This window comes from Ambystoma mexicanum, chromosome 7q, assembly GCF_040938575.1.
Source record: "Ambystoma mexicanum isolate Mex_15411 chromosome 7q, UKY_AmexF1_1, whole genome shotgun sequence".
Lineage (NCBI taxonomy): Eukaryota > Metazoa > Chordata > Amphibia > Caudata > Ambystomatidae > Ambystoma > Ambystoma mexicanum.
The window spans coordinates 1,135,204,510-1,135,227,507 of record NC_090941.1 but is presented as its reverse complement, the minus strand read 5'-3'; the positions used below and the strand labels follow the sequence as shown (position 1 = coordinate 1,135,227,507).

At 46.6% G+C, this 22,998-nt stretch overlaps 1 protein-coding gene across 3 annotated transcripts in view; it reads right to left on the bottom strand.

The window, feature by feature from the left end:
* The window catches only part of LOC138528692 (zinc finger protein 271-like), a 163,652-nt gene extending 141,476 nt beyond the window's left edge, over positions 1-22,176 (bottom strand). For 2 of the 3 annotated variants that reach the window (XM_069640549.1, XM_069640550.1), the window contains exon 1: positions 20,186-22,176. The gene's annotated coding sequence lies outside the window, so the exon portion shown is untranslated. The remainder of the gene's footprint in view (positions 1-20,185) is intronic. The other variant, XM_069640551.1, reaches the window with a different exon arrangement.
* Positions 22,177-22,998: the final 822 nt, after the last annotated feature.

Below are 22,998 nucleotides of genomic sequence, written 5' to 3'. Positions count from 1 at the left end.
GTGCCACTTTGTCCTCTTTATCCGATCATGGGGATTTCAATGACCAAAAGGTACTGATTGAAAGAATGGCTTCATATTTGGTTGAGATATGGGGTGATTTAACGGATGAAGTTGCGCCGCAAGATTTGCCTGATCAGGTGGTCCTTGCCCGGACTTGTAGTAATGGTGCAAAGATGCGAGAATATCTGAGTAGAATATTTGTGTTCTAGAGGGAACTTGACTGTTTGCACAAATTACTTGTATATAAGCCTAAGATGCAAGCATCGTATGTCCAGAAGCGGTATTTCCCTCCTTCGAAACCGGTTAGTGAAGAGATGCGTATTTGCATAAGTGATGCCCTTAGGTGGATTTCAGATGCCACTCATTCCCCGATTGAAATTCATGATACGTTTTTCCAGTACACAGCTGCGATACAGAGCAAAGTGTTGCAAGTGATGGTTGAGTATTTACAGGATGATTGTATGAAACGAAACGCATGTTGTCTGGCTGATTTAATGTTGATTTACAAAAGAGCTTTTTCTCCAGAAACTGCATTGACCGCATTGTCCCTTGATCTAGCCCTATTGTTGAATAGACGTTTAGATCTTCCCCTGATTGACCCGCCACCTATGCAGTTACCGATGAGAGAAGTTCCGCCAACATTTGTCCCCAGGGTAGAGGTCCCAGCCATTGATCGAGGTGCCGCACGCACAATTGAAGCGTATTACATTTTCCAGTTTGCCCATGTCCCATTCTCCCATCAAGAAGTAATACCATTAAACAATCGATTCCAGATATTAGAAAGAATCCCTCTGGATTCTATAAAGAGATTGAGTCGTCTTACATTGATCGGCGTTTACATTGGGTGATATTGATTTGTTATTTCCTGTGATTCTGCCTGCTGACATATGGAAACAGATTAGGTCATTGGATGACGGGACAGGATTGGGCAAAACATGGGCTAACATGACACAAACAGACAGGGATAGGAAGGCTGGTGAGCGACCGCTACAGATTATCTTAACATTGCCTATGAACATTGTCACTAAATTGAAAACAATTGTCCCAGAAAAAAGGATTGTTTGGGACAAACTCACTTCTTGCATGCAAAACAAGTCGGAAGGTGCCACATAATAGTGGACAAGATCCGAGTACGGAACCAGGTAAAAGATTGTTTGTCGAGACGTTTGTGCAAGGTTTGTTGCCCGAAATACAGACACTGATTATGACGTCTGAAAGCGCATGGCAAGCAAAGTCGCAATCTGAGGTTCTACACATGGCTCATTATTATGAAAATATAGTGAATGCAGAGAAGGATAAGGTGGAGAAATAGAAAGGTGAATTGAAAACAAGGGTTTTGCTTCAGCAAGTGGCAAGGAGAGCTAGAGGTGGTAACACACAGTTTAAAGGATAGTACGCACCACAGGGCCAGGCCCAATTAGGTCCCCCATCCATTAACCAATGTGCATACTGTAGACAAGAAGACCATTGGCGCGCACAATGCCCAATTCTCCAGCAGAGAGCGAATGGTACCCTATCTAGGCAATCGAGGGGACGTCCAGGGCTAGGGGGCCCTGGAAGGAATAATTATGCAAATAATCCACAATCACAGTCACAGACACAACCCCAAGAAGGCCAAGGGAACCAACAACAGAATACAGGTGGCAGGAACATATTCGATAATCCCTCCAATGCATATTACACTGAAGACTTTACATCTGATGATGTACTTTTCCCATAGGACAGCCCAAAACAGGGTCTGGAACCAGTACCTATTCCCATTGAACAAAAAGGGCCCTACGTAGAGATGAGAATTGGGAATAGGGAGCATGTATTCTTAGTAGACACCGGTGCACAAAAATGCTCAATCAACCATCAGCGGGTTCCAGATATACCATTGTCAGGGCAAAGCATTGTTTCCGTAGGGTTCTCAGGTACACCAGTAATTTGCCCGATTTCAAAGCCGGTGTCCATTACATTGGGTCCTTTCACTAAGCAGTGTCCATTCCTACTGACTAAGAATTGTGGGGCGAATTTGTTGGGGTTAAATTTGTTGAAGAAATTGAATACTGTGATTTATTGTTCTCCGGATGGAGTGTATTTATTTATTTATTTATTTATTCGCATTTGTTGAGCGCACATCAGACCGAAGGCATCGTGGCGCTAGTTACAGTGTTGCTTATACTTAGTTACATACATGTTCATGTCCGTAAGGTTACATTGGGCGAGATATACTTATGCAAGAGCAGCAGGAGTGCATGAAAACGGGTTTAGTTGAATAGGGCAGTTTTGAGCTTTTTTCAGAAGGAGAAAAGAGATGTATCAGCTCTGAGGTGAGAGCGTTGTTTTGGGTTGTTTGGAGCCCAGATAAGTTTTTTTGGGAGGTGCCGGCTAGGAGCGCATTACAATAGTCTAGTTTGGCTCCTATAGTTGCTCGGGCGATGGAGAGGCAGCTATCCTTGGTTAGGAATGGTTTTATTGCGTTAATGAGTTTAGTACTCAGTGCTGAGGCCGAGACTATGGCGCTGACTTGTTTGTCCATGGATAGTGTTGTGTCTATGTGAACCCCCAGTGTTTTGACTGAGGATAGGACTGGGATGATACAATCGTCTATGTTGAAATTGATGTACAGTGGGTTGAGGTTGGAGAGGGTTGATTTCTGTCCTAGAATGAGGAGTTCGGTCTTGTCCCCGTTCAAGCAGAGGCCGTTAGTAGCCATCCATGCTTGTATGGTAGAGTAGATTTGCTGTAGGGTAGAGGCGTCTTGGTGATAATTCCCTGTCAGGGGGAGAAGAACCTGCGTGTCGTCGGCGTAGTTTGTGTAAGTGATCCCCAGCGCGTCTAGTTTATCAAATAGTGGCTTGGTAAAGAGGTTATAGAGCATGGGGGCAGTACAGGAACCTTGTGGTACCCCACAGTGGATGATGGAGGGTGCTGCATGTGCTGAGTTAGAGAACACTTTCATCGCTCTTCCCTCTAGGAATGATGTTACCCAGGATGCTGCGTCCTTTGAGAAGTGCGCAGCGTGTGTCAGGTGACTGGTAAGAGTAGTGTGGTCTACCAGATCAAACGCCGCTGAAAGGTCAAGGAGAAGGAGGAGGGCGGGCTTGCCTTTGTCTAGGATGTTGGTAATTTTGTTTTTTAAGTCTAGAAGGGCGGTTTCAGTACCGTGTCCCTTGCGGAACCCAGATTGTCTTTTACCTAGGATTGCGTTCGATTCAAGGTATAGTTGAATCTGTTTGTGGGCGGCCTTGTCAAGTAGTTTCAGGAGGAAAGGGACTGTGGTTATGGGTCGGTAGTTGTTAGGGTTAGCAGGGTCTAGCGTCGTTTTTTTTAAGAGAGGGCGTACCCAGGCCTCTTTAAGGCTGTCTGGGACTATGCCCGTTTTGAAGGATGCATTGATGAAGGCGAGTGGTTCTGCGCAATCTTTGATGATTTTTGGGGGGCATACATCACCCTTACATTGTGAGGGTTTGAGGTGTCTGAGAATGTCAGTGACCTCGGTTTCGGAGATTTCAGTAAATGCAAATTTGGGCATGTTTCTTACTTTTACGTGTAAGGTTTTGAAGTGGCGGGATATTTTGTTTTGGAGGAGGTTTATTTTTGTAAGCATGGCTGATTTAATGCCTGTACACCATGCCTCATCTTTGACGATCTCATCAGGGCATGTAGGTGGTACGGTTAGCTCTTTGAATATATTGAAAAGTTCTTTAGAGTGGGAGTTGGCATTGGAAATGCGGTGGTTGTAGGTTTCAGATTTAGCAAGGAAGATTGCGTCTTTGTATTTTTTTGCTATGGATTTGAAGTTAGCTTTTGTGGTATCGCATGGGTTAAGCTGGCAATTTTTTAGGGCTAAGCGTTTGTCTTTGCGCAAAGTCTGGAGTTCCTGAGTGAACCAGGAATTGGAATGGAAGGATTTTTTTTCTTTTTTGTTTTCTAGTGGGGCAACAGTGTTGACAGCCATTGTGATGCTGTCTTTGAATATTTCTGCGAGGATGTTGGGGTCATCGGAGAACGGGGGCGCTAGGCATGGTAGATTGAGGAGTGCACTGATATTGTCTGCAGTGAGTTTTTTGGCGCTTCTTGCTAAGGTCGCCGGTGCTTTAGTAGGCACTTTAGCGCTTAGTAAGACAGGGATGTCAAATAGGAGAAGGTTGTGGTCTGTCCAAGGGAGGCTACTAATGGAGGTGATGGCTGTGTTACAGTTGTGGTCTACAATCCAATCTAGGATGCGTCCTTTAGCATGAGTAGGCGAGGTGCTCTTTTGAGAGAAGCCTAGGTCTTGGAGGTCCTTGGCTAAAGAGATAGCAGCATTGTCCTTAGAGTCGTTGAATCCTAAGTTAAGGTCACCAATAAGTAGTGATTTTGTGGATTTTTTAAGGTTGTTTCTTAGGAGGTGATTGACTTGACCTATGAAGTTAGCGGTTGGGCCAGGTGGACGGTATACAGTATGAATATTTATTGTGCTATTTGGAGAGAGTGCTAGTTTGACTGATAGGATGTCTATATTATCTTCCTCTTGGTGGGGTACGGTTCTGATAGAGAGGGTTTCTTTGTGAATAATGGCTACCCCCCCGTCCTGTTCTGGCTATCCTATCTTGTCTAAGGATGGCATACCCTTGTGGTAGGGCTAGTGAAATGGCTGGGCCGGAGGCTTCGTTGAGCCATGTCTCTGTGATAGCGAGTAAGTCTAGGTTTTGGGTAGTTATTAGGTCATTTACTTCTAATGCGTGGGCATTGAGTCATCGTACATTGATTAAGGCGCATTTGTATAGCGTTGGGCAAGGGCAAGAGATTTTTGAAGGTATGGTGTGGGTGTCTGCTTTAGGTACAGTGGTACATTGAGAGTAGGAGTTACCGCTCGGTGTAGTAAGTGTGTGTTTAAATTTGTGGCATATGGATGTGTTATCATGGATGTGGAGTGTGTGCACTTTAGAGGTGCGTGAGCTAAGTCTGCAGTTTCTGTGTGGTATGTGTGTAGGAGTGGCATGGTGGTGGATAAGGATGGTGCGGGCTCTGAGTCTGTCTAGTCTGAGGTTGAGGTTAGGTATCATTAGTGCTGTGTTATTTGGAGTGTGTGAGGGCTTGGGCAGGGGGTCCATCGGGTGTATTCGATGGTGCGGGCTGATTTGATAGTGGTGGGGGTGCTTTAATGTAGAAGGGTGTGGTGTGGTCATAAAGGTGAGTAGCGTGCTAATTAAGCAGGTGAGGACGGGCAGAGAGTACATAGCAAAATAGCAGTGGCAACCTGCCTAGATTCCAATATCACAAAATGGGGCAAAATGCAGTGTTTAGGCAATAAATAGCAGTGGCAACCTGCCTAGATTCCAATATCACAAAATGGGGCAAAATGCAGTGTTTAGGCAATAAATAGCAGTGGCAACCTGCCTAGATTCCAATATCACAAAATGGGGCAAAATGCAGAATTTAGGCAATAAATAGCAGTGGCAACCTGCCTAGATTCCAATATCACAAAATGGGGCAAAATGCAGTGTTTAGGCAATAAATAGCAGTGGCAACCTGCCTAGATTCCAATATCACAAAATGGGGCAAAATGCAGTGTTTAGGCAATAAATAGCAGTGGCAACCTGCCTAGATTCCAATATCACAAAATGGGGCAAAATGCAGTGTTTAGGCAATAAATAGCAGCGGCAACCTGCCTAGATTCCGTATTTGACGATCTCACCACAACAAAATCTTGTTTCACAGTTTGTATCCATGCCATTGCCAACTGAATTAAGTACAGTCCCAGCATGTATATGGGCCGTGAATGATAATGATGTTGGTGTCTTGCAAGTAGAGCCAGTCCACATTGCTTTGAAACCAGGTGTTGCCTTGCCACGTATTCCGCAGTATAGAATCTCGGTTGAAGGTGAGCAGGCCTTGAAAAGCATTGTCTCTGATTTGGTGCATAGAGGAGTAATTGAAGAAATTGCAAGGAGTGTGTGTAATAGTCCGATTCTTCTGGTGTACAAGAAAGGGGATAATGTGATCCCGTTCCGTTTTATTATTGATTTGCGTGCGATTAACAAGATTGTTGCTCCACAGTTCCCGATTGTCCCAGATGTTACTACAATTCTAACTATGATCCCCGCTACCGCCACTCATTTTAGCATGATTGATTTGAAGAATGCTTACTTTAGCATTCCAGTACATGCTGATAGCAGATATTTGTTCGCTTTCACATTAGGTGGGCGCTCCGTCACCTTTACACAAGTACCAGAATGCTATACAGAAAGTCTGAGCATCTACAGCAGGGCCCTGAAAGAACAGTTGGACATGTAAGAACTACATTCTACATGCACATTATTACAGTACATTGATGGCTTGCTGATAGCCGCAGATTCAGAGGACGCTTGCAAGGAGGGCACTGTATTGTTATTGACACACTTAGCAGAACTAGGCCATAAAGCGTCACTTAAGAAATTCCAGTATTGTCGACAGGAGGTGGCCTATATGGGTTACCTCCTGTCGAAAGAGGGTAGACGCTTGACGCCAGAACGAATTCGGAGCATATCTGATAGGTCTGTCCCACATACGTACAAAGAGGTAAGAGCTTTAATTGGCATGGCCTCATATTGTAGACAGTGGATCCCAAATTTAAGTCTATGTTGGCATTGACGAAGAAGGATATTCTTTCTCCCCTGCCATGGAACATGGACTGCCAGACAGTATTCGATTCTCTCAAAGCTGCATTGTGTTCAGCTCCAGTTTTGGGCACACCGAATTATGAAAAATGTTTTGTCCTGTACGTGCATGAAAGGGATGGTTGTGCTTTGGCTGTGTTGACGCAGGACCATGGGGGGAAGAATAGACTGTGCGGTATTTCTCCTCCACTCTGCATCCTGTAGTATGCGCTTTGCCGCGTTGTTTGAGTGCTGCCGCTGCGTCAGTAAAGCAAAGTGAGGGGTTGATTCTGGGTCACTCGATAACCGTCATGGTACCTCACTCAGTAGACGTTCTGCTGAATAAAACGCAAACACAATATCTCACGTTGGCTCGGCTAACAAGGTATGAGCTGATTCTCTTTGCTCTGCATATCCAAATTAAGAGATGTTGTGCTTTGAATCCAGCTGAATTGCTACCTTCTCCACAGGATACAGAAAACTGTGACATTGTATCACATGATTGCCTTTTTGTAACTGAACAAGATACTAAGGGAAGGGTTGACCTCACTGACACACCCTTGAGAGAACCAGATGGAGAGCTATTTTGTGATGGCTCCTGTTTCAAATGACCAGATGGCACATCCACTGCTGCCTATGCTATCACCAAGTTGACTACTGTTGTAGAAAGTAAACAAATCCCACATAACTCGGCCCAAGCCGCAGAAATAATCGGCTTGACTAGAGCCTGTGAAATATCTGACGGTCTTAGAGTAAACGTATTTACCGATAGCCAATACACATTTGGGGTAGTTCATAACTTTGGACATCTGTGGGCTGAGAGGGGCTTCTTAACATCACATGGTATGAAGATCCAGCATGGCACTTTGATAGTACAGTTTGTGTTGGCACTCGCAATCCCATCCAAACTAGCAATAATGAAATGTGCCGCACATCACAAAGTGACGGACAATGTGGGAAAAGGAAATCCTTTTGCCAATAGAATTGCCAAGCAAACTGCAAATGACGTGCACTCCAAAATGTACATTTTAGATTCAGCAAAATGGGTCACTGACACTTGCATAATGGAGGAAGGGATTGGTAGCATAAAGGAAATTCAGACAGAAGCTACTCCCGAAGAAATCAAACAATGGTCGGAGGGTCCCGCGGGACTAGACAATGAGGGTTGTTGGGTTGATCATGCCAAACAAAGATGGATGTTACCCAACGCATATGTTACTGCCATAGTCACCATGGCACATGGTACGACACATATATGTGCAAAAAAGATCTGTCAGCGTTTAGACCCTGTCTGGTATAATAAGAACAACCCAAAGGTTGCTGAACGACTTGTCCAAAACTGTATGGTCTGTCTGCAACATAACACTGGAAAGGGAACACCGACACCAAAGGGTAGTTTTGGTCCTCCCTCCATGCCATTTGAAGTGATACACATTGACTTCATTGAGATGGAGCGTTGCCAGAACTACAAATATGTCCTGGTGGTAATTTGTGCTTTTAGTAAATAGGTTGAGACCTACCCACTGAAAGATTGTACAGCTATGTCTACAGCCAAATCCACGTTGAAAGAGTACTTCCCCAGGTTTGGGTTGCCAAGAGAAATTTGGTCTGACAATGGCCCACATTTTGTTGCAGCAGTAATACTGCAAATATGTGCAGGCCTGCAAATTGACAAAGGTTTTCACTCAGCGAGGCATGCATAGAGTGCTGGACTTGTGGAACGTCACAACGGAATTCTGAAAAATAAACTGGCAAAAATATGTGCCCAAAGCAAATTGAAATGGCCAGATGCCTTGCCCTTAGCCTTACTCTCAATGCAGACAACCGCGCAGTCAAGAACAGGGCTCTCCCCGTATGCAATTATCATGGGGAGGCCAGCAAACGTATGGAATGTACCCAGGCCCAAGAAGTTGAGTGACATAGAATACCCTCTGTTGGCCGATTACTGTTATCAGTTAACTCAAAACTTGCGTTTGATTCATCAGCAGGTGCGAGAGGCTGATCCTGCCAAATACGAAGGGCCAGGTCATTATCTGCGGCCAGGGGACTGGGTTCTCACAGAAAACTTTGATCGAAGAAACTGCCTTAAACCTCGGTGGAAGGGCCCCTTCCAGGTCCTCCTGGCCACGCAGACTGCAGTACATGTCGAAGGCCGAAAGCACTGGATCCATGCCACACACGTTAAGCGGATCTTGCTTCCTCTGCCCTACGACAAGTGGGAAGACAAAGACGTCGGTGACTCCATCTCCCAGAATGCATCAGCACAGATCGACACGCAGAATGCCAATTCTGAGTTGAATCTACTTCCTGAGCCTGAAGGGCCTGGGGAGCTTGCAGCACCATCTTTGCTGCTTTCCTTATTGTCTGCATCATCTTTCACCATGGCTGTCTCTGCATCTGCACCTGTTCCTGGAGACAACAGTGTTTTGTTTTCTGATCACTCCCTGCCTGGTGCAACCAGGTACAATCTGCGACCATGTGACAAGAAGAACGCTACAAATTTGCAGTAGCCTTTACATTCGGCCCTGCCAACTCGAGGGCCGGGGAGAGGGGCTAGGGAAATGGAGCATATGAGCCAGATGGAGGCACTGACACAAGCTTTCCCGGTGCTTTTGAAGGTGTACGGTCATTGGTCCTTGTGGAGACAAGCAAGGTCATTGTTCTGACACCTGTGTGATCTACTTGCGTTCTCTTTGAACCAACAAATTGAAGGATACCTGAATCACGCCAGCCCCCTCATCAAACCTCGGCTGGAAGTTTGAAAGAGGGCAAGAGGTTGACAAGGACAGACAAGCTGCCTACAGACTAGACTAACAGTGCGATCAGGTGCTGCCTATGAAGAAACTGTAAAAGCTTGACAGCAAAGCTCTAAAACAGACGCTGAGAAACTTTTAGGGAACTATGCCTCTGTTTGGGGCTGCCCGTACAGATAATGCTGATGACCAGTTTGATGAAGTTAGACATGTGCAGATGAAACGATGGTCCTTGAAGGCCAAATGTATATTGATCACAGTATTTGCATTTGTTGAAATAGCTCTGATAATCCTGTTATGGTATTTGGAGCACTTACATCCGCTTGAGACTATGTTACCAACTATGAGCACGACCACAATGGTTACCCCACACGTCCTTTCTCATACTCTACGTCCTTGGGACGTTTAACATAGAGGGTGTTATGACAACAACACCCTCTTGCTGATAATGAACGCCACCCATGCCATCCTGAACAAAACAAACTGCTGGGTTTACTCACATCTACCACAGCATTGGGAAAGAGGGATGGGTTGGTACATACATCCTCTCTCTCTGACTACTGCATGTTATGCCTCTCTTAGGGCACTATTTTTTGTAAGATGGAATGATAGTGGCAGAGGGAACTTTGATGGTGCTAACATTAATGACTTTGAGAGACTTGTATTGACACCATTGGGTTGTTTGATATTTTCAGACAAAAGCTAACCAAACTTTGCATCCACCAGACCTGTCGATAGGCTTTCCAGACCTTATCAATCTATGATCACTTTCAAGATGTCTCCCGTGGGCAAAAGGGATGCCATACCACCTTCCTACACAATCAACCATAGTCCACAATCTGTTCCATTTAGAATGCGAAAAAATGACACTCGCCAAATGGGAAAATTTGATAGGTGCGCAAATACTGCTATTTTAGGGCATGAAGACAGACCATTGTACATAGGAGGTCCCGTTTATTTTGTATGCGGGGAAGAGGCATACCCATGGCTACTCAGGGATTGGGAAGGTACCTGCTACTTGGGGATACTCTTACCAGGAGTATACCTTGCAACAACTTCCGAAATTTCAAAACCACACCCCCAGACAGACAGATGGTGATACAGCCTGGGACATTGTTGGGGATGTGGCAAAATCTTTTGTACCCTTCGGGGGACAGGCAATCAACTCGTGCAGCATTAGGAGATTGGCCAGAGTCCTGGAGAAGACAATCAATGAGACAACAGACATAATGTATAATATGACATTAGAGCAAAAGGCAATCAGGCTGCTGGCCCTTCAAAATAGGATGGTGCTTGACGTCATCCTGGCAGAACGTGGTGGTGTATGTAAATTAGTGGGGTCCGCGTGCTGTGTTTTCATACCTGACTCCTCCCCCACAATATTTAAAGCAATAAAAAGGTTACATTAACTAAGTACAGAAATTCTTGTCACCAAGGGTGATTGGAACATTGGTGGCTGGTTCTGGGACATGCTAAGATCCTGGGGTTGGAAGATATTCTCATTCTTGGCCATAATACTCAGTATCGTACTATTCTGTTGTTGCTGTGTGCAGTGTCTACCCACCATTTGTACCATGATATGGGATAGCTGTGCGCAGGCTGTCACAAAGATCAAGCTGAAACCCGAACTGTCCCAAATCACCAACAATGCAATGGTAGCACAAGATGCCACGATTGAAGAATTCATGTCCATTGACATTTTTGATGAGAATGATTCAGGTTGTTCCGATGACAACAGCTCAGACAATTGGTCTGAGGAAGATGCAGTTTTTGGGGGATTCTCTTGGCTTAGGCCAAAATGAGTCTTTGTAGAAATGTAAACGCAACTATGCCGTCTGATTATATATTGGCCTAAGCGCACTCGTATCACTTTTGCATCATGAAACAGTGTTGCAACATGTGAACCTGAAACCATTGCTTGAGAAGCCATTTTGTGTAAGGAGGCCATTTTGAGTTTTTGTTCTGCTCTCTGCTCATAGCACATATATATATATATATATTCTGGTTTTCAGCTTGAGCACAGTAACCAACCGCTGCTTGACCTTTGAGTTGCTTACATAGTTAGGAATGCCAGGCTGCCACATGATTTATTTTGGCTTATAGTGAGAGAACCTTGAAGCTGTACATAAGCACAAGTAATCTGCAAACCCAGGTGCCGTTCTGTCTAGTTAGGCCATTATAGCAGGCAGCTAGAAAGAATTGGAGTTGTTATTCATTTCTGCTCCAGAACTGTCTGACCTTAGCACAGAGAGATAACATTGGCTGGTAAGGTAAGGAATGCCACCTCGTTATAGGGAACATGATATGTTTTCCTCCACCTAGATGCACCCGGTTCTCAGATAGTAAATTGTCTTGGCACTGGAAGCAAGAGTGTAGAATGTTTTAGTATAATGAATTACGCAGTAACCCCTTGAACCCTAGCCTGATGATGTCTGAACAAAGGGGGCCGGGCAATGCCTTCTAGTGCTGTGAAGTTTGCTATATATGTGCCTGTTGTACTTGTGCTCGCTCTCTCTCTCCTCACGGTGTTCTTACACGTTGTGGGGCGCTGTGATCCATTTGATCAAATGCTGTTTGTTGAATAAATATATTTGACTTTGGATCCTCATGACAGGCGTGTCATTAGTATATGGATGGATGCCTTAATTTCGGTCTTTGATCCGTCAACTGCCTCACTTGCCACTCTCCTCCCTGAGACATGAATCACACACACCATGGTACTGCCTCACTTGCCACTCTCCTCCCTAGGACATGGATCACACACCATGGCACTGCCTCACCTTCCACTCTCCTCCCTGAGACATGGATCACACACACTATGGCACTGCCTCACTTGCCAATCTCCTCCCTGAGCCATGGATCACACACCATGGCACTGCCTCACCTTCCACTCTCCTCCCTGAGACATGGATCACCCACACTATGGCACTGCCTCACCTTCCACTCTCCTCCTGAGCCATGGATCACACACCATGGTACTGCCTCACCTTCCACTCTCCTTCCTGGGACATGGATCACACACACCATGGCACTGCCTCACTTGCCACTCTCCTCCCTAGGACATGGATCACACACCATGGCACTGCCTCACCTTCCACTCTCCTCCCTGAGACATGGATCACACACACTATGGCACTGCCTCACTTGCCAATCTCCTCCCTGAGACATGGATCACACACACCATGGCACTGCCTCACTTGCCACTCTCCTCCTGAGCCATGGATCACACACCATGGCACTGCCTCACCTTCCACTCTCCTCCCTGAGACATGGATCACCCACACTATGGCACTGCCTCACTTGCCAATCTCCTCCCTGAGACATGGATCACACACACCATGGCCGTGCCTCACTTGCCTCTTTACTCCCTGAGACATGGATCACACACACCATGGCACTGCCTCACTTGCCACTCTCCTCCTGGGACATGGATCACACACCATGGCACTGCCTCACTTGCCACTCTCCTCCCTGAGACATGGATCACCCATACCATGGCACTGCCTCACTTGCCATTCTCCTCCCTGAGACATGGATCACACACACAATGGCACTGCCTCACTTGCCTCTCTCCTCCCAGAGACATGGATCACACACACCATGGCACTGCCTCACTTGCCACTCTCCTCCCTGGGACATGGATCACACACAATGGCACTGCCTCACTTTTCGCTCTCCTCCCTGAAACATGGATCACACACACCATGGCACTGCCTCACTTGCCTCTTTCCTCCCTGAGACATGGATCATACACACCATGGCACTGCCTCACTAGCCTCTCTCCTCCCTGAGACATGGATCACACACCATGGCACTGCCACACTTGCCACACTCCTCCCTGAGACATGGATCACCCACACCATGGCACTGCCTCACTTGCCACTCTCCTCCCTGAGACATGGATCAATACACACAATGGCACTGCCTCACTTGCCACTCTCCTCCCTGAGACATGGATCACACACACCATGGCACTGCCTCACTTGCCACTCTCCTTCCTGAGACATGGATCACACACACCATGGCTTTGCCTCACTTGCCTCTTTCCTCCCTGAGACATGGATCACACACCATGGCACTGCCTCACTTTCCACTCTCCTCCCTGAGACATGGATGTAACAAAATATGGCACTGCCTCACTTGCCACTCTCCTCTGTGAGACATGGATCACACACACCAGGGCACTGCCTCACTTGCCAATCTCCTCCATGAGACATGTATGACCCACCAAGGCACTGTTTCACTTTCCACTCTCCTCCCTGAGACATGGATCACACACACCATGGCACCGCCTCACTTGCCTCTCTCCTCCCTGAGGCATGCATCACACACTCCATGGCACTGCCTCACTTGCCACTCCCCTCCCTGAGACATGGATCAGACACACCATGGAACTGCCTCACTTGCCACTCTCCTTCCTGAGACATGGATCACACACACCATGGCACGGCCTCACTTGCCTCTCTCCTCCCTGAGGCATGCATCACACACACCATGGCACGGCCTCACTTGCCGCTCTCCACACAGTCTGTTTCTTCCACGCTCCTAAACTAGTGAATGGGGAATAAGTCTCATGATCAACAAGGCTTGCCCATCCCTCCCTCTTCCCCCCTGACTTCCTCTCTTCTTCCTTCCATCATATTACTCTTCTGCTCCTCGTGCCTACCTGACATACTATCATCCTTGCATATCAGACCATTGCATGCTCAAATGTAATTTGTTCCAGACGTGCACCTCAGTCTTTCCTACTCCCCACCTCTGCCCCTCCCTCATCAAATCCCCTCTCATCTTCTTGGGTGGTTGCAACCTCCCAAACATCTCCAATGCCCATCGATTTGAGCTTGACTGACTCCTATCTGACCACATCCTGGTTGCCCTTCACCAATATCCCATCCACAGTCATGGCATCTCTCTGGACCTGGTCTTCATCTCATCATCTCTCTACGCTACTCCCTGCTACATTGATATCTCCCTCCAGGGGCCACTGCCTCCTTCTCTGTCTCTGTTCCTCGTCCACTCTCCCTCTCCCCCTTTCCTAAATACAAATTAAAACGTGACTCTAAGGCTGTCTACATAGCCAGGGTTAGGACTTAATACTTAGCCCACTCTGCACTCCATGCCAGCCTCATTGAGCAAATGTTCAAGGAGTGTAACTCTGCACTTACCTCTCCCTTTGAGCTTACTATCCTCTACCTGCTCATTCTACTGCTCTGGATTCAACAAAGTCCAAGTACTACATCAACCATATGTTCTCTCTGCTCAGATGTGTTTAACTACATGGTCGCCCACCTGGAGATCAACAGACTCTTTAAAATGCTCCAATCTGGGGTTTGGGAACAAGCACATACATGTCCATCCATCGAATCAGCTCCCACATACAACTCCATCCATGGAGCCAGCTCACACTTACACCTGCATCCATGGGACCAGCTCAGTGCTGCCTTTGACACTGTCAGCTGCCCCCCTCCTACACACACACCCTCTCTAACAGGGTCATCCACTGCACTGCCCATCAGTGGATCTCTTCCTACCTAATGGACTGGTCCTTCCACACCACCCCTCTCTGAGTGGGTGTGACACAGGAACCGGTTATTTGATCACTACTCTTCACACTTCGCATCTCCTCCATCCACAAACCAATCTCTTCTTTTGACGTCTCCTACCAGGTCCCCTATTCACCAACAACACCCAAACCTCCTTCCCTTTCCCATTGTTCACCACTGAGTGGTGCACCTGTATATCTAATGGTCTCACTGCCACAGTTCACTGGATAGCACTCCAGTACTGAACGCTCAACTGCCATAAAACCAAAAGGTGTCTCACAACTTGCAACCCCCCAATATCCATCCTCTATTCACATTAGCCCCAAGGCTTGCAACCTTGGGGTTCTCTGAGAATGATGCAAAGCTTCAACATTGCATTACCTCTACAGTGACGGCCACCAGGATCAACACTCTGAACAGATGCAAAATCCACCCCACCTCACTAAGCACTCTAATAAAACCTTAATTCCCAATTGCTCATCTTCTCAGGACATGTGACGACTGATCTGGCCTTTCATTAGGCCTTCCTCACTACTGTATTGCCTCTCAACAGTATACTCAACTTTCTGACTCACACCATTGCAATCCACCATGTTTCTCTCATGCCGCGGTTCGCTGCCTTCATGCCTTATTTATCTTCATGCAGGATGGCTCAGTTACCCACAGCCTTCATTTAGGATCACTCCACCACATGCCGCCTTCATGCGGTATGGCTCAGCAACCCAGGGCCATCATGCAGGCTGACTCCTGCACATACTGCCTTCATGCAGGATGGCTCAGCTACCGATCACCTTCATGCAGGATGGCTCAGCTACCCACATCCTTCATGCAGGATGGCACTGCTACCCACCATCTTCATGCAGGATGGGACTGCTACCCACCGCCTTCATGCAGGATGACTCCGCTACCCACCATCTTCATGCAGGATGGCTGTGCTAGCCAACCTCTTCATGCAGGATGGCTATGCTACCCACCGCCTTCAAGCAGGATGGATCTGCTTCCCAATGCATTCATGCAGGATGGCTCTGCTACCCACTGTCTTCATGCAGGATGGGTCTGCTTCGCACCGCTTTCATGTAGGATGGCTCTGCTACCCACGCCTTCATGCAGGATGACTCTGCTCAATACAGTGATATGAGATTGGCACACTAAGAAGCACAGTCCTGTACACTCCAAGAGTACTCCAAATAGCCATTGTAGAATGGGTAATGGTTTAAATAGCACTAATGAGGGCTCTTTACTGCTTCACAGGAAATTAAAGAGCATTTTGGAGAACATATAAATGACTACAGAGGTTTATCTTTGACAAATATCTTTGTGATAGAGTGGTTGTATGCTTGAATTGCTAAGTACATGAGGCACAGCAGGTGAGATTTGCTATTAGACCTCAGAAGGTCAGTGACCACGACTTGTTAAACATCTGTCTTAGAAGGGAAGGTGGGAGGGGTAAGCAAGAGAAGATGAGTGATGTGGCTATGTGGAATTGTTGCACTTGCTTATGCATAAAAGCACAAGAGGCAAAAAGGATAGATGAAGGATTAAGGGATAAGCTAAGGGAAGTTCCTTCTAACACTGACAATAGGGGTCTTCTAAAAGAATTTTCCAAACCAATGGGTAGGGGTCAAAAGGCCCAATGGTCACAACATCATGTCTATTATTTGAAAATAGTAAAGAGATAAAAGGGCCTGAGAAAGGATGTTAGATTGATCAGAGGTGATGCTAAACCCGATAAATTGGAAAGGATTAGGAAACTCCAGCAAGTGTATAAAAATTGGTGCAGGAGCTCAAGACATTTAAGGGCACAAAAAGATGCTGAGTGCACTCTATGAGCAGTTTGTGAAAGAAATTCAAAAAGCACCTGGGAGTTGTTTAATAATTGTGGAGTGTTTAGAGAGGCTAATATGTTGGCCATGGTACCAGAGAGTGATTGGATCAAACACTACCAAACTCTATATGCCGATCCTGGAGGAGATTTGAGTGAGATCAAGGTAGTGGATGCGCCCAGATGTTTTTTTTCATTTGACGAACATGATGCATGCTTAATGATCGGTAACTTGAGTGCCTCGCGAGCGGCCGGACCCGATGGCATATCAAACCAAGAATTTAAAAAAAATTAAGATCTTTGGTGTAAAATTCTTGTGATCATGTTAGAGCAAATTATGAAGAATAAAGAATAAGGTGATCCCCCCTTCATGGAGAGAGGCGTTAATTGTGCCGATCTGTAAGAAGGGCGATAGGGCGGATCCTAGAAACTACAACCCTATCGCCCTTTTGTATTCTATTGGCAAGTTATTTGCCTCTGTACTCTTGCGAGACCTGAGAAAGTGGGATGTGAAGAGGGAGATCTTAGACCCGAGACAAACATGGTTTGTAAGGGGAGTGGGCACGGTCCTTAATCTCTTTATTATAAATCTATTAAAGGAAGCAAGACTTGAGGTGAAATCTAACCTGTTCTTGGCATTTATGGACCTTGACCAGGCCTTTAACGGGCTCATCAGGGGGCGTCTTTGGGCGAAACTCAGAGCATGGGGATGTCCAGGAGACTTAGTGGAGGCTATAGAGGCCCTATATGTGGGCACGTCTGTACGGATACGGATTATGCTGTCTGGGAAGGGCACACTAACCCATAAAATCCTTACATTTAGAGGGCTAGAGCAGGGATGTGCTTTGGCTCCTCTACTCTTTTGCATGTACATGGCGGATCTGCCATCCTCTCAGCTAGAGGTGAGAGCTTTCCCGCCAAAAATAAATGGAAGTGTGGTTCCCTGGATTCTCTTCGCTGATGATCTAGTTTTTCTGGATCTTACCCCGATTGGACTCCAGCGCTGCCTGGTGGCTTTTGAAGCCTACCTACACAAGAATGGCATGAAGATTAATGCCAAAAAATCTAAAATGCTTGCCATAAAAATGCGCAAAAGGTAAGAAGGGACAACTTCACTTGGAAAGTGGGAGGTTCCACTCTAGAAAGGGTTGAATCAATAGTATATCTGGGAGTTACACTTAGTAAGAATCAAAATGACTCGTCCCAATTGACCTATTTGTGGTCGAGAATGATCCCACTGATAAATCAGGGTAGAGTGTTCCAGCGTCGATATGGGAAATTCACCCTCCTATCTATAACAACTTTTTACAAGCAAAAGGTTGCACAAATACTCACATATGGGGCTGAGGCGGTGCTCTCACTTTCTTGTCATTGCTGGGAGAAAATGGAGGCCCATTTGTGGCGTAAGGTATTGAATCTCCCTGATAGTTTACCTGTGTGTATGATAAGGTTGGAATTAAGGCTACAATCTTTGGAATCGATGGTGGCTTGGAAAATGGTCTCCCTATACAGGAAATGCCTCCCATCAGAGGACATGAAGCCCTTTGAGATCTTGGCTCTGGATAAACACCTGGTAAAGGGGCCGTTAGAAAGGTGGTGAATAAAGGTGGAAGCCTTTTTGCAGGATACGGTTGTGCAGATAAAGACACTACTGCACAACCCAATGGCGGCTAAGAAGAAATTGCTGATTAGTGATTGGATCTCCACGGTTGATCAATGTAATGATATGAAATTGAGGAAATTTGTGCGGGTGGATACGGAGATGGTTAATGAATTGCCAAGGTGTCTGAAGAAATTTCCCTCCCCAAAATACCGGGACATTCTGCTCAGATATCGTCTAAATATTTTAAAGACTAGGGAAGTACAATGCAGAAGGAAAATGCCTGTGGTGGATATTGCCGCTTGTCGGTACTGCAGATTGACGCTTTCAATTGAGACCCCGGAACATTTAATAATGCATTCTGATACCTTATCAGAGATCAGATCCCTTTTACTGGATGAATTTAGACATATGGGGGAAACCGTGACTAAAAGTGAATGGTGGGAATGGGTGTTGATTGGCGACCAGACCAGGTTGGTCATCGCTGTTATGAAAATGCTGGCTACATTATTGTCCATAGATGAAGATGTTTGAAGGTGGGGGATCATAGATAATCTGTTGGATGTGAGGTCCGACGAGGAACATTTTTTTTTTAACAAGGTGAATGTTAAAGGTTTATTTTAGTTGACATATGTGTGTTTTGTTTTACTGTATATTTGATTTGTAACCAACAAAACATTTAAATAATAAAAAAATAAGGCACATTATTATAGTGCCCATTTAATTCTGCACAATGCTACCCATGTATTTAGGGTGCCATATGCTCTCACTCAGACAGCCCCAGACTTTGGCTTTGATGATAACGGCTGTAACATCTGCATTGTTACTTCTTTTCCCATATGAGGAGGGCCTCATAATCTTTGAGAAACCCACCACATTTTACAAGAGGATAGGCCGGGTCTCAGGCTACTGATGTCTGTGCATTTGGGGATCTGTGCATGCACATACATCCTCAGAGAATGATACACTTAAGATGATAGAGAATGCACACACAGTGAATGCATTGCAATGCTGCTGGCCCAAGTGAGACTTAGATTTGGGGTCTGCTGGGAATGTTAAACCTCCTTTTGTACACCCCCGGGCGAGTGCAAGGTACACGAGGGCTCCTGGAGCGACACATTTGAGGGTCACAGCCTGTAGAGAAACGTGGCATGTGCAGTGCTCAGCACAGCACCCCACCCATCTCCATGGTGCCGCCCTGCAGAATGGCAGAGGGAGTGGTTGCCAGACATTTATTCTCATTATTACAGCCAAAAGCAGAGGCCGGGAGACAGCGTGTTGTTGCTGGATACTCGCCTGAGTTGCAGGAGACTTGTAGGTTTGCTACAGTACCATCCTCCCTCCCTATTAATCCCCAACTTAACTTCCTTTGCAGGGATTATAAATTTAAATAATGTATATGGTGTATTGGCAATCTATACTGCCCCTTGCCCAGGTTTGCCACTTATATTGTCCTCGCCTGCCACCTCCATCAGTTCCTGATCACTATTCACTACCATTGTAAAGTGCCCTGTTAGGCCATTGGTCCACTCACCCACCTTCTAACTTATGCACTGTGTTTATGATAGAAGCACTCATCTTCCTCTTCCATAAATACAATTATTCGTGCTGCACACCTGGAAAAAAGGCCCCATGCCTTAAAGGACACCTTTAGGCAGTCCTGTTTGTTTAGACAACAGTGCGCTGCATGCTGGGAATTCTAACACGTAAAGGCCCATCCTTAGTGGGTTACCTGAAACTACAACTCCCAGGATCCACAGTATTGTTGGCTAAAATGCTGAAAATGAGCCCCATGACATGGGTCCAGTTGGCAGCAAATGCTCAAGTCCCCAAAGAAACAGCCCCGGGGGCACCTCACTCACCTCATCTGGCTCTTACCCAGCCATTGCTCTCCAGTGATCTGGGATGGATTCCCCTCCAGTGATCTTGGGTGGATTCCCCTCCAGTGATCTTGGGTGGATTTCTCCCTAGAGATCCTGAATGGATTATTCTGCAGTGACCTCTTGAAGGATTCAGAGCAATGTGATGGGGCGTTTCCCAGGACTGCACTGAGGCTGCACAGAACAGGAGACACTAATCACCAAGTACAAGAGCCACTAATCACAAGCCCACGAGACACTACTCTCCTGAGCATGCGCAGAGACTACCACTACCGAAGCTCCCCAAAGTCTGAGTTATCTGGCTCCTAGAGCACCCCATGCCCTCTTAGGAACCACGGTGAGAAAGAGTGAGAGTAATCTCCTTGCCAGATATCAGCTAAATGCCGCTTTTACAGGTCGGCTATTGGGCAGCTCCTCCTGGGCATCTGTCTACCATCTCTCATGAAATGCCATGTTTAATGCGCTCGAGCATCAGATACAGACTTGGAATATATTCATTCTTTTCTTTCTTTCTTTCTTTCTTTCTTTCTTTCTTTCTTTCTTTCTTTCTTTCTTTCTTTCTTTCTTTCTTTCTTTCTTTCTTTCTTTCTTTCTTTCTTTCTTTCTTCCATAAAGAGAAATGCTACTTAACATTTCCCAGGAACTTCTCGGGCAGTTGGAATGCTTAAATAACAGTTCCCAAGCAGTTTAAAGCATGTCCCTCCTGCACACAGATAATGTATTGTTTAATCATGTGCAAGCTGCTTATACAATGCTCACTGACTATTCATTAGCATGTATTGAACAGTTACAAAATGTTTATTAGATTCTAAAATCATACGATCAAATTAACATGTACCCCTCCCCGGAAGGCCTTTAAGGATGGAAACCTTCTCCAACTTACCACTCGTAACTCTCGCTCAGCCATCAAACACTCCTCAGACATCTGCCGTCTCCTGGAAAACTTGACCTCGATGACCGAGACATGGTTCACGGCCAGCTCTGTCATGATCTTTGACACTCTCCTTCCTGATGGCAACAAGATCCTCTCCGCGCCCAGATCCAACTGTTCTGGTGGGGGTGTAGCCCTGATTTTCTGGGATGGGATTCCTGCCTCTGTCTTTCCTATGCAGACCTACTCCTCATTTGAAAGCCTGACCTGTAGGCTTTCTCTCTCCTGGCCACTCTCATATTGGTCACTATCTACCGGCCACCTGGTCAGAACTCCCCTTTCCTCTCCGAATGGGCGGATCTCTCCTCCTCCCTCCTACCCTCAACCACTCAACTCCTCCTCCTCGGTGGCTTCAACATCCACCTGGATGCTTCCTGTCCCGCCACCGGACTCTTTTGCAACCTTTGCAACTCTCTCTCTCCATCCATCCCTCTGGCTCAACTCACGCTGCCGACATACTCTGGATGTTCTCATCTCCTCTGACCTTCCCCTCTCTAACCCTCTCACCACTCCTCTCTCCTGGAGTGACCACGTTCTCCTCTCTTCTCATCTCTCTGCTACACCTCAGGCCATGCCTACCTCCACATTGCCACCCACCTTCTCAGTCATTCGACACATGAAGCGTGTGTCAGTTGAGGCTTTCGGCGCATCTTTCTCACCCCCTCCTGCACCACGGGCTGACTCACACCCTGACACAGGCCTCTCCATGCTCCACTCTGCTATATCTGATACACTCGATGTATTTAACCCTGCCATGAGGATCTGCATGAAGCCTAAAGCCAAATGGAACTCCTGGTATGACTCAGATCTCATCACCCTTAAATGCAAGTGTAGGGTGGCTGAGAGGAAATGGCTAGCTTCTTGCACATCCTCTGACAAACTTGCCTGCCGCCTGCTCCAAAGGCAATACCGACTCTCTGTCCTCACTAAGAAGGGAGCTCACATGCAAGCCAGCATTTCTGCGGCATCTAACAACTCACCCAAACTCTATAAAATCTGCAAGGAGCTGGCCAATCTCGCCACCGCCTCTACCTCTCCTATTCCCTCCCAGGCCCTCTGCACGGCCCTGGCTTCCCACTTCATCCCAAAAACCCAGGACATCCTGTTCAACCTCTCAGCTTCTCCTGCTTCACCTTCCAGTCTCCCCTCTTCCTCCAGCCCTCCTGCACCCCCCCTCCTTTCTTTGCTATTCCTCCCTTCTCCCCAGGTGAGATTTCTAGACAAGTCTGATCTACGAAAACCTCATCAAATCAGGTTCTTCCCTGTTCTTCCCAAACCATCAAGGACCACATTGACACCCTCGCTCCAGCCTTGGCTGACTTATGCAATCCCTCTTTCGCCTCGGGAACCTCCCCCTCCCCTTTGAAACACTTGCTTGTGCACCCTCTTATCAAGAAACCATCTGCCGATCCCTTCCTTTCAGCTATCACCCGATCTCTATCACTCCTTTTCTGGGCAAACTCCTTGAAAAGCTGGCCATCTCCCAGCTCAATCTTCACACTGAATCTGTTGGTCATCTCCATAACCATCAGTCTGTCTTCAGAGCTGCTAGAAGCACAGAGACTGCTCTTCTGAACATCCGTGAAGACCTGCTCTCTAACCTTGATTCTAACATCCCCTCTGTCCTCATCCTACTTGATCTCTCCTCTGCCTTTGACACAATCAACCATGCCATCCTGCTCAGCTGGCTCCATGATAACCTGGGTAACACTGATCAGGCTCTGTCCTGGGGCCTTCTTTCCTCTCCCAGGTCCAACTAGGGTCCCTTCCTCTCCTCTTTCTCTCCACTGTGGTGTCCCCCAGGGGTCTAATCCCTCTCCCTGGTTGTTCAACCAATACCTGGCACCTCTCGCACACTGCATTG